The following is a 14,708-nucleotide window of genomic DNA, read 5'->3' as shown; positions in this document are numbered from 1 at the left end:
CTCACTATGTAGTTGAGACTGACCTGGAACTCACTATGTAGCCCAGGCTGGTCTTGAACTCACAGAGATCCTCCTGCCTCAGCCTCCTGAGTGCTGGGATTACAGGTGTGCACCATCATGCCCCGCTGAGTTTAGGAATTTGACATCAGTGAGGCCTGATCTCAAAAACAAGTTTATGAAGCCACCGAAACAGAGTGGGCCAGGGATTTAGCTCAGTGGCACCACACTTGTCTCTCAAGCACAAGGTCCTGAGTTCAATCTCTGGTAACAAAAACAAAATAAAAATACAGGACAAAAATAGTACAAGAAAATGAAAAAAAATAATGAAATTGAGACACATTGAGAGTGGGAAAATAAAAACGAGCAGGGAGATGCTGACAAGGTAAGAGAAGTGAGCGAATCAAACTAGAGTTTAACTTGCCTGTGGCTATGCTGCCTGGGAGTGGCAAAACGGGTTTAAATTTTTAGGCTGGCACATAGCTAACTTCATAGCTACACTGCCAGCATTCTTAGTGTGCTCCAGACCCTGGGTTTGATCCTCCAAAAAATCCTTATATATAGTGCTCAGAATTTCAAAGATGCCCCTTTTAACATACAATCGAAAGCCGTGATTACAGGTGGCGTTCGAAGGACTCCATGGACCATAGCAACAATTTCTGAGCCCCTTTATTAAAATAATTTCAAAGAGGCTCTAGACATGCCAGTGAGGGCCAGCGAAGAGAGGGGGCTGTTAGGAACAGCGGCAGCAGCATGACAGGCCCTAGGCTACATCTGGGAAGCCAGCAGGCCCAAGAGGAATGACTCCTGAGTGACATAGAGACCCTGTCTCAAAAAAATATTGACTTGATCCGTGCTATAGCACTTGCTTGGTATGTGCAAAGTCCGGGGCTTAATACTCAGCAATGCAAAACAGATGCGTATGGCTCCTCACAGAGAGGTGCACGACTTTGCTCCAATTAATACTTGGTCTGTGTGCTTCCAGCAGATAAAAAATTGTCAATAAATATAGCGAGTGTCTTTTTTTTGTGCCCGGGATCAAACTCGGGTTCTTGCCCTTGCGAGGCAGGCACCAAAACCAATGAACTATATTAGGGAGACCTTGTCTCAAAAAAAAAAAAAAATCAGATGGTGAGTCCTACCTTTATGATGGAGAATGGAATCTCTCCCTCCATAGCCAAAGGAATTTTAGATACTTTTAGTTAATTATTAAAACAACCATTATTAAGGCTAGGCTCTGAAGTTTTATCAGGGGGTCATTATAAAAAAAACATAATTATACTTATGGAGTTATGTCGCGAGCCGCAACGTCAGAATCCTGCCAGCAGGTCCCAAACCCGAGGGAAGAACAACAGGAGAGCAGTTTCACGAACTTAGTTCCAGGCTCATGCTCTACCGCAGCAAGGCCCCGTTTATTTTTCAGGGTGGGGTATATATAGGCTAAAACCGAAACCAAAAGTACAAACAGGGTGTAGCAGACTGGAAAGGTCACAAGGTTCTACAAGTATTATGGGCTACATTTAGGCTACATGTTAGGCAACAGGTCAGACCACCAGTTGAACCAGCCCATTGTCATGGGCTACAGCACATCCGTGCCGGCGGGGTGACTCATAGTTCAACCATGGCTAGGCCTATGTCAAGGCTTACCATGATGGCTCACCATAGAGTTAAGTGTTTATTGCAAAGTACAAAGGATAGGGCCAAAGATGATTTTTTTTAAATTTCAGGAAAATAATGAACATGTTGTATTTTCCTTCTACAAAATGAAATCTCAATTTTTTCAGGATCTCCTTCCATCCAACCCCATTTTCTTGGTAATTTCAGCTCACATAGGCTTTCTGCACATCTCTTGTTTTCCTCAGGCTGGAGTCTAACTTCTGTGCTTAGAGAAGTCAGGAGATTGAAATGTCCGTGGAGGTTGCACGTTCACATAGGCATCTTAGGAGATGAGTCACGTCCTATGTGGCCCTCAGGTATGGCCTGTGCAAGAAACCCTTGCACAGGCTATAGGTCTCCCTCAAAGTTAAATCTGCATCTCCTAGAGTCTTGGGAAATCTTTGCTTGCTCTCCCCATCAAACCTGGAGCACTATGGATTTGTAAGGCCCATCTGCCAAGACCAACAAAAAGACATGTCTGTCCAAAAAGATGGCTTCCAGTCACATAATTGACGAAGTGTAAATACAATGTATGAATTGCTCCTTAAGAACATAACAGACTGGGCATGGTGGTGCACGCCTGTAATCCCAGCACTTGGGAGGCTGAGGCAGGAGGATTACCGTGAGTTCAAGGCCAATTTGGGCCACATAGTGCGTTCAAGACCAGCCTGGACTACACAGTGAGACCCTGTCTCAAAAAAGTAGAAAGGGGGGGGTGTCTGAGGATTTAGCTCAGTGGCACCTCACCTGTCTCAAAAGTGCATGGTCATGAGTTTGATCCCTTGTACTGGAAAAAAAAAAGTTTAAAGAAACGCAAACAAACAAAACTGGGTGTGATGGCACATGCCTGTACTCCTAGCACTCAGGTGGCTGAGGCAGGAAGATTGCCATGAGTTTGAGACCAGCTTGGGTTGCATAGTGAGTTCAAGGGCTGCCTGAACTATGCAGCAGCTGGTGGGAATGTAATAGGCACAATTATGTTGGAAACTGGCAATGTCTGGGCACGCACCCATCACCCGGTGACACCACTTCTAGGCTTAGACTAGGCAGAAACATATACACATGTTAACCAAAGACATAAAGAATGTTTATGGCATTTTTACTCAGAAGCTTCAAATGCACATCCACTCGGGAGTGGATAATAAATTTTGCACATGCACACAAAGGAACACTATAGAGCAATGGTGGCGAACCTATGGCCCATGGGCCACAGTGAGCTGTTTGTTTCATTAAAAGCTCTGAAAAGTTCCCTGTCACTGCTCTAGAGCATTGCACTGGGAGACAGGTCTTGCAGGTTGCTTGGGACCATGCGTGGCCCAAGCTTTCTGAGCACAGAGTGTTTAAACAGCACACTGAGGTGTGGCTGCAAAGCACGGTGAAGATTTTACAATTGTTAAACTTTATTGCAGTAAAAGACACACTGCCATTAAGGCACATCTCAGAATACTTGCTTTAAACGCATCCCGTTGTTCTTGCCCCTTTCTGAAGCAGTTCGTCCTCTTCTGTGTCTAGTTGGGCTGTCATGGCTGCCTCAATGTCCTCAACTGATTCAAAACATTTACCTTTCATGGTCATTTTGACTTTGGGGCCAAGCCACAAGATGCACAGTGCCAGATCCGGTGAATAAAGTGGATGAAGACACATCATAATTTTTTTATAAGCCTGCCTTTCCATTGGATGGCACTGGGCAGCAGCATTCACAGAATTTTGACAGTGAGAAGATGGTCACAATTGCCGGAGGCAGTGATCGAAGGGGCAAAGGAGGCACTGAGCGGACCACTGGTCATTCACAGTTTCTTGAGCTGGTGGGTTCCTGCAGGGGCAAACCCAGGACCTAGGAGCAGGTCTAAAAGCCCAGGTGGTCTCTTCTAGCTAACCAGGCCCTCTTATTTTAATCATTTCTAAAAATGTTCCACATAACTTGTAGTGTTTACACGTTACAGCAAGAAGTGCACGGTTCTTGCCACGCCGGGATGGAACCCAGGGCCTTGCACACTCCAGGCAAGTGCTCTGCCACTGAGCCACAGCCCAGGCCATAAGTGTTTGTTAAATCAGAATCCCTACTTGCTCAGTCCAAGGAAATTAAGGTTTATGCAACTGTTCCTGACAACTCTGTCTAATGAGTTTAAATTTCAACAGCCTTGTTAGGCTTCTAACACAGAAGGGTCACTGTGACGTCTTTCCAAAAGTGAGACAAGTTTTGACCTGCCTTTCCAATCACATGACAGCCACAATAGGAAGCACATGACCCAGTTCCCCCAGGATAAAGTTAGCTGTCCCTACTGAGGAATTCTTTTTCTTTTGTTTTTGTTTTTATTTTGTGGTCCTGGAGATTAGACCCAGGGTCTTTGTCCAGCCCTTTATTCTTTTCTTTTAATGATTGGGGGTGGGCTGGGGATGGAACTCAGGACCTTGTGCTTGCAAGGCAGGTGGTGGCATCACTGAGCTAAATCCCTAGCCCTATTCTTTTAAGATGAGGTTCTCACTAAACCGCTAAATTGCCCAGGCTGGGTTTGAATTTACAATCTCCCTGCCTCAGCCTCCCGCAATGCTAGGATTACAGGTATAAGACATTGCACCTGGCCCTACTGGGAGTTCTTCTGAGCAGCTCATGCTTGCCCTATTTTTGGAAATTTCTGGACATCCTCAAGGAAACATGGCCCACAGGTAGATTTATTTTTTCTTATTTGACTATTGGTGCTAAGTTTGGAATCCAGAGCCTCAATAATTCTACCACTGAGCTAAACCTCCAGCTAAGGCTTTCCAATGTCTGGATATCTCTAATGGTTACTCTATTTCTTTTCTTTTCTTTGGTATTGGGGATCAAACTCCAGTCCTTGTACTTGTGAGGCAGGTGGTGGAACCACTGAGCTAAATCCCCGGCCCCTCTAATGGTTACTATAAATAGACAGGACAAACTATTGTGCAGCACGCAGGTACAAGCCCAGTATCTACACAAGTAGCAATTGAAGCTGGGTGTGGTGTCGCACACCTGTGATCCCAGCACTCTGGAGGCTAAAGCAGGAGTGTTACCACAAGTTCAAGGCCTGCCTGAACTACATAGTGAAACCCTGTCTCAAAAGAAAAAACAACCCATAAATAGCAACAAGTAGCTGGGCACAGTGGTACATACCTGTACTCCCAGCACTTGGGAGGCGGAGGTAGGAGGATGGGGAGTTTGAGGCCAGCCTCCTGTGTGCTATATAGTTAAGATGGGGGGGTGAGGAAATACCTACAAATAGCTACCATTTATTACATTGTGAGACAGCTAATTTGTGCCTGTCAAGGATGGCAGATTTCTGTAGTGGAGATAAACAATAGCATCAAAATAGGCTGGATGGTCTCTGAAGAGAGCCAAGTGCCTCATGTTTACAGCCTGTTCCCACTGGGCAAGGCCTTGCTGCCCTAATTGGAATGACTTCTCTGCAACAGCATTTTGAGGACAAGGTCCAGTTTTCACAAGATCAGGGTTTTTGTTTTGCATTGCTGGGTACTGAATCCAGGAATTTGCACACACCAAGCAAGTGCTATACCACTGATCCAATCAGGTTGTTTTGGTTTTGTTGGTGGTGGTGGTGTTTTTTTTGTTTTGTTTTGTTTTTTGTTTTTTGTTTTTTGAGACAGAGTCTCACTATGTAGTTGAGACTGACCTGGAACTCACTATGTAGCCCATGGTGGTCTCAAACTCTCAGCAATCCTTCTGCCTCAACTTCCCGAGTGCTGGGATTACAGGCGTGCGCCACCATGCCTGGTTTAAAATCAGTTTTTTTTGAGACAGGGTCTCTATGTAGTTCAGGTTGGCCTTGAACTCACTCTGTAGCATAGGATGGCCTCAAACTAGTGGCAATCCTCCTGCCTCAGCCTCCCCTGTGCTAGAATTACAGGCGTGCATCATTGTGCTCTGCAATAGTAATTAATTCTCAAGGGAAACAAAAGTACCAGAAGAGATCTATGGAAATAATATGGGGACAAGATATGGTGGCACATGCCTGTAATCCCAGCACTGGCAAGTTCCAGCCTAATTTGGGAAATTGAGCAAGACCCTGTCTGAAAATAAAAAATTAAAAAACAGCTGGGTTGTAGTTCAGTGTTGAAGGCCCTGGGTTTGGTTCCCAGTATTAAACAACAACAACAACAACAACAACAAACAAAACCCTGACAGAACGACACAGTAAGACTGGCTGGAAGGGAAGAGGAGTGTTCTGAGCCTTTAAGGACCTTTATCCTGGGAGGAATCGCCTTGGCAGACCCCTGAACTGGAATGTCCAATCGGCTCCAGCAGAGAGCACCGGTCCCATCTGGTTCATCAAATTCCATTACCCGGGTCAGGGATTTGGCTCAGTGGTTCCACCGCCTGCCTTGTAAAACAAGGGCTTGAGTTCTATCCCTGGTACAAACAAAACAAAACAGACAAAACAAAACAAAACAAAAATTCCATTACCAGGTGGCTGAGCTAGGGCCCTGAATCTAGGCCCTGAATGTACTAGATTCCTTTGCCTATCTGCCATCAAGAGTATGAGAAACAGCTGGGTGTGGTGGTGCACGCCTGTAATCCCAGCACTCCGGAGGCTGAGGCAGGAGGGTCGCTGTGAATTTGAGACCAGCCTGGGCTACATAGTGAGCTCCAGGTCAGTCTCAACTACATAGTGAGACCCTGTCTCAAAAAACCAAAAAAAAAAATTTTTTTTGGAGACTTTAGACACAAGGAATCGTGTTGGATTTGTCTTTCTGTCCTCTGATGTCTCAAAACCAAAAAAAAAAATTTTTTTTGGAGACTTTAGACACAAGGAATCGTGTTGGATTTGTCTTTCTGTCCTCTGTCTCAGGGCAACTGGAGCTTAGGTTGCCTAAGTCTCCCAGGAAGGTTAGCAACGTCCCCCACATGGCAGAGATGGCTCTCACCCCAAGAAATGCTCACCCTGAAGATAAACAACAAGCGGAGCACACACATGGCTCACTGCAGGGTGCTCAAAAGGGCCCCAGGTCTTCAGTCACCAACCACGTCCTAGTTTTCCAGTCTTTTCCATGTTTGTGTCACAGGAAAGTAGGACATGAAAGCTCCATTCTTGGCAAAACCCTTAAAATGACCCCACCAAAGCCAATTTATCCTTACTATCACGAATAATGGTATTTTTGCTGAAATCTACTTTTCCATTAGCTAGCTCAAGTAATAGTAATGCACATAGAAATTGCTTTATTTATTTTTATTTATGTATTTATTTTTGGATTGTGTTTTTTGAGACAGGGCCTCACTATACAATTCAGGCTGGTCTTGAACTATGTAGCCCAGGCTGGCCTTGAACTCACGGTGACCTTCCTGCCTCAGCCTCCCCAATGCTGGGATTACAGGCATATGCCACCATACCTGGCCCTATTTATTGTTGATTTTTATAACAATTCCTATTGTGGTCAGGAACTCAGCACAGTGGCAAATACCTATAGTTCCAGCTGCTAAGGAAGATTCCCTTGAACCCAGGAGCTCGAGGCCAGCCCTTGCCTCAATCAGTGAATCAAAATTTTATTTATTTTTTCCTCCAAATTTGCTTTATGTAATTGGGTAGATATAAATTAATGAACAGAAATTTAAGCAAGATATACGTAACAATTTAGCAGAACCTGATGCTCTAGCTTCTTTCAACGTTCATCAAATTTATCTCTAAGTCATTCCATCATGGGACTCATAAGGAAGTTAATCAAATATGCATAATACAGTTGAATGTCAAATAAGTACTTATGACATACTAAGTTTTCCTATAATGCAATTATGAAGAACCTTCCGGAAACCTGTTTGTATGTAGAAAGTGTTAGAGCCAAATATTCAACTCAATATAAAATAATAAGAAACCTTTGTTCTTTAGGAGGAGGCCACTTCTCCTTTTGCTGATGAATGATTTTTAGCTGTAATATCTCTGAGCTGAACAAATGAGTCACCTTTGAGTGCACAAGGAAAAATAAACACATGCTAAGTGGGTAAAACATTACTACTACGTATTTACTAGACCATCTCTACCTCTAACACTTCAGAAGCTTAGAGTATTCTTACATTAACTGCAAGAAAAGTTAAATGAGGAATTCCTTTTTTGAGATCACAACTATGAAGTCATGCGGTTATACGAATTCCGCATCTGTGTTGAAAGCATGAAACACATTTACCTTTAATCCCTGTCTAAGTCATATCAGTCATCCAGCAGGGCTTACTAGATACTTTTCCAAGAGACACAGAATGAGGTGTGTTTATATAACTTCAATAAACCCCAGCACAACAATAATGAGAGATGCAGTGTACTTTTGCTATGGGTCAAGGTTTCATGATGGTGTCGCCTTCATTTCAAATAAGCATGGTGGCATAATTCAAGCTCAATACATCAGAAATCTTAATATTTAAAATTTACCTTGAAATGAAACAATGGAAATAAAGTGTTTGTAAATGGGGAGGGGAGGAGGGGGTGAAGGGAGGGCAGGGACAAGGGGAAAAAATGAGAACCAAGACCTGTCATGTAAAGGTACAAGATCCCAATAATGAATGTAACTGTACCGTATACCTAAAATGTACCAATAAACTCAATGAGGGAAAAAATAAAATAAAATAAAATTTACCTTGACTTTCAATCAGCATCATATTAACAACCCAAACAGTTAGATAAACATATAGGAAAGGATACACCGCTTTGCTGGAATTGGTTTCTTGATGCATTAACTCATTTTAAAAGTTTTTATTTATTATTATTGTTATTATTGTTATTATTTTTATTGGAGATCAAACTCGGGTCCTTGTGCTTATGAAGCAGGCACTGGAACCACTGAGCTAAATCCCCAGTCCTTAACTCATTCATTATGGAAAAGGGATAGTGCATCTCAGTTTGCTTACAAGCTAGGAGATCACTTTGAATTCTGCATTTCGTAACTGCAAACAGAACATAGCACTTACAACAGGTTATAAATAAGCTGGTTTTCAAGCATAGAGCCAGCCCAAACAATAATACATCATTTTATTGGTTGGGTTTTGTTTGTTTGTTTGTTTGTTTTTGGTTTTTTGAGACAGGGTCTCACTATGTAGTTGAGACTGACCTGGAACTTACTATGTAGCCCAGGCTGGTCTCGAACTCACAGCGATCCTCCTGCCTCAGCCTTCTGAGTGCTGGGATTACAGGCACGCACCACCATGCCCGGCTTATAATACACCATTTTAAAAGGCCTAAAGGGTTCCGGAGATTTGGCTCAGTGGTTCTGCCACCTGCGTCATAAGCACAAGTGTCGCGAGCCGGCGACGCAGAGCACTGTCCAGCAGTGCCTCAAACCTGAAAGAGCAGCGGGGTGGAGATGGGGCAGAGAGAAAGGAAGGACGCCAAGACAAGAGTCTGATCAAGGCGACGTTTATTGCCGGCAAGCACCGGCCTTTTAAAGCAAAAAACCACAAACTATTATGGGATGGGTTTACCATAGTAACTGAAAGGTCACACAGGAAAAGAGCAAACAGGTTCACCAAAACAACCCACCGTGAGTAGTAGTAACCCGGACAACCACACATCTAAAGGTCAGAGACAAGAAACTGTAACTTTCAGGAATTCCACAAAGGAAACACTCTACCTGCTCAACTTAACACATATGGAGTTACTAAAGCTAACAATACTTACAACCAATACTCATGATCCCCACACACAAGTCCTGAGTTCGATCCGATCCCCGGTACCAAAAAAAAAAAAAAAAAAGATCCTACTTTCCCCTCCTAAATTTCTAAAATGTTACACCCTTTCCTCAACACCTGCAGTCATCCAGGAATTTCTAGGAAACTTTTGTGCATGATCTTAATTCCTAATCCCTGGCTCTTTGGGCTCAGTGACAAAAGATCAAAAGCACTCAAGAATGATGTAATATCCCTGAGCTGAAGTCAGACTTCACTTGAAGTCAGACAAGAGACCCTGGCTCTCTTAGTCTCATAGGACGAAAGCAGTGCTGCCTCAACTGGCTCTGTGCAGGAGGGGCACGCAGAGGAGCTCATCCACCAGCAAGCTATGCAGTCCAGCTGATAGACGTGCACCCATGGCAGAGATCGAATCAGGACCCCGTAAACAAAGCCCATCATACAGATCACGCACTCCCGGGTCTTTTTCCTGATCATCAACTCCCTTAGGCACATGCTGTGTAGGGCCTATTCTTTGCGCTATCCTAATCTGCTCCTGCTGGGTCAGCTCCGGGCGCTCGCCAAAGCTAGCCTGGTGGGACCTGAGACTCAGGAAGCAGGGAGATGTCACCCGAGGTGGGGGATTTGGGGCAGGTCCCCATCTTCGGCTGGGCTGTGTGACCTGTGCACCGTTCTCAATCAGTCAAGGTTTTAAAAAGAGTAAGGGTCGGGGATTTAGCTCAGTGGTTCCACCGCCTGCCTCGCAAGTGCAAGGACCGGAGTACATCCTTGGTGCAATAAAAGCTTTCACACAGCAAGAGAAACCAGCTGTTCCTCAGACAAAGGATTGCTATCTAGAATATATAAAGAACTCACAAAAATCAGAACCCCCCAAATTTAAGTCCCTATTCGAAAGTGGGCATCTGAGATAAATAGACACGTCTCAGATAAACAAGTAGAAACAGCAAATAAATATATGAAAAAATGCTCAACATCACTGGTCATTCGAGTTGCAGATGAAAACAACACTGAGATTCCACCTCACCCCACAAAGAATGGCTGCTATCATGAAATCGACCACAACAAACGCTGGTGGGGCTGTGGGGAAAAAGGAACCCTTCTCCACTGTTGGTGGGAGTGCAGACTGGTGCAACTGCTGTGGAAATCAGTGCGGAGATTTCTCAAAAAACTAAAACTAAAGGTTCCATTTGACCGGGCTATCCACCCCCTTCTCTGGTACCAGGGGTTGAACTCAGGACCTTTCCCTTGCCAGGCAGGTGGTGGCACCACTGCGCTAGATTCCCAGCCCTACCCTTCTTGATATCTTCTCAAAAGATTTAAAAGCATCACACCACAGCACTATATGCACACCAGTGTTTATAGAGGCGCGGTTTGTAATGGCTAAATCTTGGAAACAACCCAAAGCCCATCAAGCAATGAATGGATAAAAATGTGGTTTTATTTCACACAGTGGAGTACTACGCTGCCATAAAGAAGAATAAGCTTGAGACATTTCTAATTAAATGGATGGACCTTGAGACCATACTCTTAAGTACAATACATCGGACACACATGTTTATTTCTCTAGTATGAGAAACTGAAAGGGGAAATAAGGACTGAAATGTACAATAGATATTGGAAAATGGGAAGAAAATGCTCAAATGGGAAAGGACACAAGGAGGCTGGAGATTTAGCTCAATGGGTCCACTGCCTGCCTCACAAGCACAAGGTCCCGAGTTTGATCGATCCCTGCTACCAAAAAAAAAAAAAGTGGAAATAGGGAAGGGAAAAGTGACAACAAAGCTTTTGTACATGGGGGCTTGAGGGGAGGGGGGAATGGGAAAAAAAGAGGTGAGAGTTATTGTGTACAGGTGCAAATTCCCTAAGGTGAGTGTTGTCATTATATACATCTAAAATATAGCAACAAATGCTTTGCTATTAAAAAAATAGTATCCTGGGGATCTATTTACAAAGCATTTTAAGCCAGGCGTGCTGTCACATGTCTGTAATCCCAGCTTCTGGAGTCCGAAGCAAAAGGATTGCTGTGAGTTTGAGCCCAGCTTGGGCTACATAGTGAGTTCAAGGCCAGCCTGCACTGTATAGTGAGAACCTGCCTCAAAAAAAAACCAAAAAAGCATTTCAAAGTCATATGAATATTAGTGTTAACATTTGTATTTTCTGCTATCAGCTGGCAGGCTTGGTTCAGGGCAATTAATTTAACAATCTGAACTGATTTAATTTCTGGGAGAAACTTACATTTCTTTTTTTTCTTTTCTTTTTCTTTTTTTTTTTGGTTTTTGAGACAGGGTCTCACTATGTAGTTGATACTGACCTGGAATTCACTATGTAGCCCAGGCTGGTCTCGAACTCACAGCGATCCTCCTGCCTCAGCCTCCTGAGTGCTGGGATTACAGACGTGCACCACCATGCCCAGCTGAAACTTACATTTCAAGAAAAAATTCAGCTGTGCATGGTGATATACACTTATAATCCTATTTGGAGGGCTGAGGCAACAGGATTGTGAGTTTGAGGCAAGCCTCAGCAGATTAACAAGACTTGTCTCAAATAAATGAATTTAAATGTATCATAGTAAAGCCTCTTGATTTTACTTTTTTCATATTGAGAAAAGTTATTCCTGGGCCAGCGGTTTAGCTCAGTGGTTCCGCCTCCTGCCTCACAAGTGCAAGGTCCTGAGTTTGATCCCCAGTGCCCCCCAAATTATTCCTGTAAACATTTGTAAAATATACATACAATAAATTTATTCTTCTCATTTTGAGGATATAGGAAAAAACCAGTCAGTTCCTTCTATACGCTCAATGACACAGAAGGCTTGTGACCAAATTGGGGGATTCTCCAACACCAACCAAGCAATCAGTCTGCCTGACACAAGGTGATGTTCTCCAGTTGCAGGCCATTCTGTCACTACCTGGAGATTAGCATCAGGCCCCACTCAGTACAAGAGTGCCCCCTGCCCCCCACTTCCGATGCCAGTCACAAGGTCTAGGCTGCTGATTTATGGGTGCTTTTCTCCACCACCCCCCTTTGAGACAGGATATTGCTATGTAGTTCAGGCTTCTCTTTGCTTATTTGTTTGTTTTTTGGGTTTTTTTGAGACAGGGTCTCACTATGTAGTTGAGACTGACCTGGAACTCACTATGTAGTCCAGGCTGGTCTCGAACTCCCAGTGATCCTCCTGCCTCAGCCTCCTGAGTGCTGGGATTACAGGCGTGCACCACAACCCTGGCTTCCTCTCTCCCTTTCTTTTTCTTCCCTCCTTTCTCTCCCTCCCCATCCCCTGTGCTGGGGGGGCGTGGCTAGGACAAGTATTCCACCCACAGCCATCCCATTCCTTGGTTGGCAGTCTATCCACTGGGCTCCCCACAACCCCGCTCAGATCTGATTAATAGGCTGGCGCAGCTCACAGAATTCAGGGAAGCTCTCTGACTTCCACTTCCCCGCTTGTTAGCAGGCTGTCCCAAAGGTTAGCAGCAGGTGAAGAGACAGAGAGGACAAATGGGGGCCGATCCAGGGAGCTCCTCCAGCCTTCGGTGCTTAGCTCTGCAGGCGGCTTTGAATCCAGTTCTTGTGGGTTTGGGTAGAGGTTTCATTCCATGGGTGTGGTTCATAAAGCCCTGGTTTCTCTCCCTTCCCCAAGGATTGGAGGTAGGGATGCTACCAGCCCCCACCCCGAAATGAAAAGATGCTTATCATACTGAATAATCCAAGGGTTTTTGGAGTTGTATGGCAGGACACAGGCACAAAGATCAATTATGTGTTTCAGAAAATTGCAGCCTTTTTTTCTTTCTTTCTTTCTTTGAGATGGAACCCAGGGCCTCCGCATGGCAGGCAAGCGGTTCATCATTGAGCTATATCTGAGCCCTTTTTAATTATTTATTTTGAAACAAAGTCTTGCAAAGTTGCCTAGGACATCCTTGAACCTCTGGTCCTTCTGCCTCAGCCTCCCAGGTAACTGGGATTGCAGGTGTGTGCCACGGTACTAGTTCAAAACCATTGTTTTTTTTCAAAACCACTTTTTAAAAGATACTCAGCTGGGCATCATGGAGCACGCCTGTAATCCCAGCACTCAGAAGGCTGAGGCAAAAGGACTTCTATGAGTTCCAGGCCAGCCTGGGGTGCAAAGTGAGTTCAAGGCCAGTCTGAACTACATAAGCAAGACCCGTCTCAAAATAAGTAAATAAATAAACAATAGTTTGAAAAGACACTTATTTCTGTTGTACCCAGATCTCAGTTTCCTCAAGGACCACCAGAAAAACGAGTCCGCTGCAAGTACAAGAGAAGTTTATTTCAGGTTCGAACCTGGACCCTTGTCCACCAGGGAGCAAGAGCCCAGAATTGTGATTACAACAGGGTTATATAGGGTTAAGGTGGCTTGAAATCCTCTCTATTCTATTGGATGTTGCTGGGGTGTTAGCGAAAGCAGGAAGAAACGTTAAGTCTAGGGGAGGGGGAGTTTGGTGAAGGTTAGGGCATTTGGCTCATCTCCTGTGGGTGGTGGTTATCTGCACAGACTGTCCTGTTTTTTTCTCCTGCTTTTCAAGGCTGGAATGGCCTTCCTCACCCACTTGGTTCTGCTCTTATCTCAATTAAGCAAGCTAAACAAATTTCTGCTGTCTGAGCCTGTGGGGGGGCAAGTCTGACACCAGATGGCTTTTTAGCTCAAAATGGAGAAACTTTGGCTCCTCAATTTCTCTACTGGGCACGGTGACACCCACTTGTAATCTCAGCTGCTCTGGAGGCAAAGGTAGGAAAATCATAAATTCCAGGCTAGCCTGGGTACTTAGCAAGATGCTATCTTTTTAAATTGGTACATTTTACCTGAGCGTGGTGGGGCACACCTGTATTCCCAGCCCTCGGGAGGCTGAGGCAGGAGGATCACTGTGAGTTCGAGAGCAGCTTGGACTACACAGTGAGTTCCAGGTCAGTCTCAACTACATAGTGAGACCCTGTCTCAAAAAGACAAACAAACAAAAAAACCAAAGTAAATAAATAAATAAATTGGTGCATTCTAGATATATAGGGATAACATTCATCATAGGGAATTTGTACCTGTACATGATATAAGCAAGACACTATCTTTAAAAAAAAAGTGCTGCAGATGTAGCTCAGTATTAGAGCACCCCTGGCTTCCATCCCCAGTACCACATACACGGATAAATCTTGTTTGTCTTGCAGTTTAGGAGCCCTGGCGTCCACAGAGGGCCTTCAGGCTGCATCCGGCAGAGGGCAGCACAGAGCAAGCCAGAGCAAGGAGCTCCTTTCCCTTCTCTCACAGGGCTGCAGACCAAACCCAGGACCTCAGGCAGGCCAAGCAGGCACTATGGAGCTCCGTCCCAGGCCCTCTGGAGTGGTTTGTGAATACAGGGTTCAACGACATTGCTTACATTCACATTGCTGTGCAGTCATTACCACCATC

The 14,708-nt window shown here is 44.5% G+C and overlaps 1 pseudogene; it reads right to left on the bottom strand.

The window, feature by feature from the left end:
* Positions 1-9,541: 9,541 nt before the first annotated feature.
* Positions 9,542-9,948, bottom strand: LOC117284760 (annotated as a pseudogene).
* Positions 9,949-14,708: the final 4,760 nt, after the last annotated feature.

The sequence above is a fragment of the Fukomys damarensis genome, unplaced genomic scaffold, assembly GCF_012274545.1.
Source record: "Fukomys damarensis isolate Sample0158 unplaced genomic scaffold, DMR_v1.0_HiC HiC_scaffold_39, whole genome shotgun sequence".
Lineage (NCBI taxonomy): Eukaryota > Metazoa > Chordata > Mammalia > Rodentia > Bathyergidae > Fukomys > Fukomys damarensis.
Note: the sequence above shows the minus strand (reverse complement) of the source record. Positions and strands in the feature narration are given on the sequence as shown.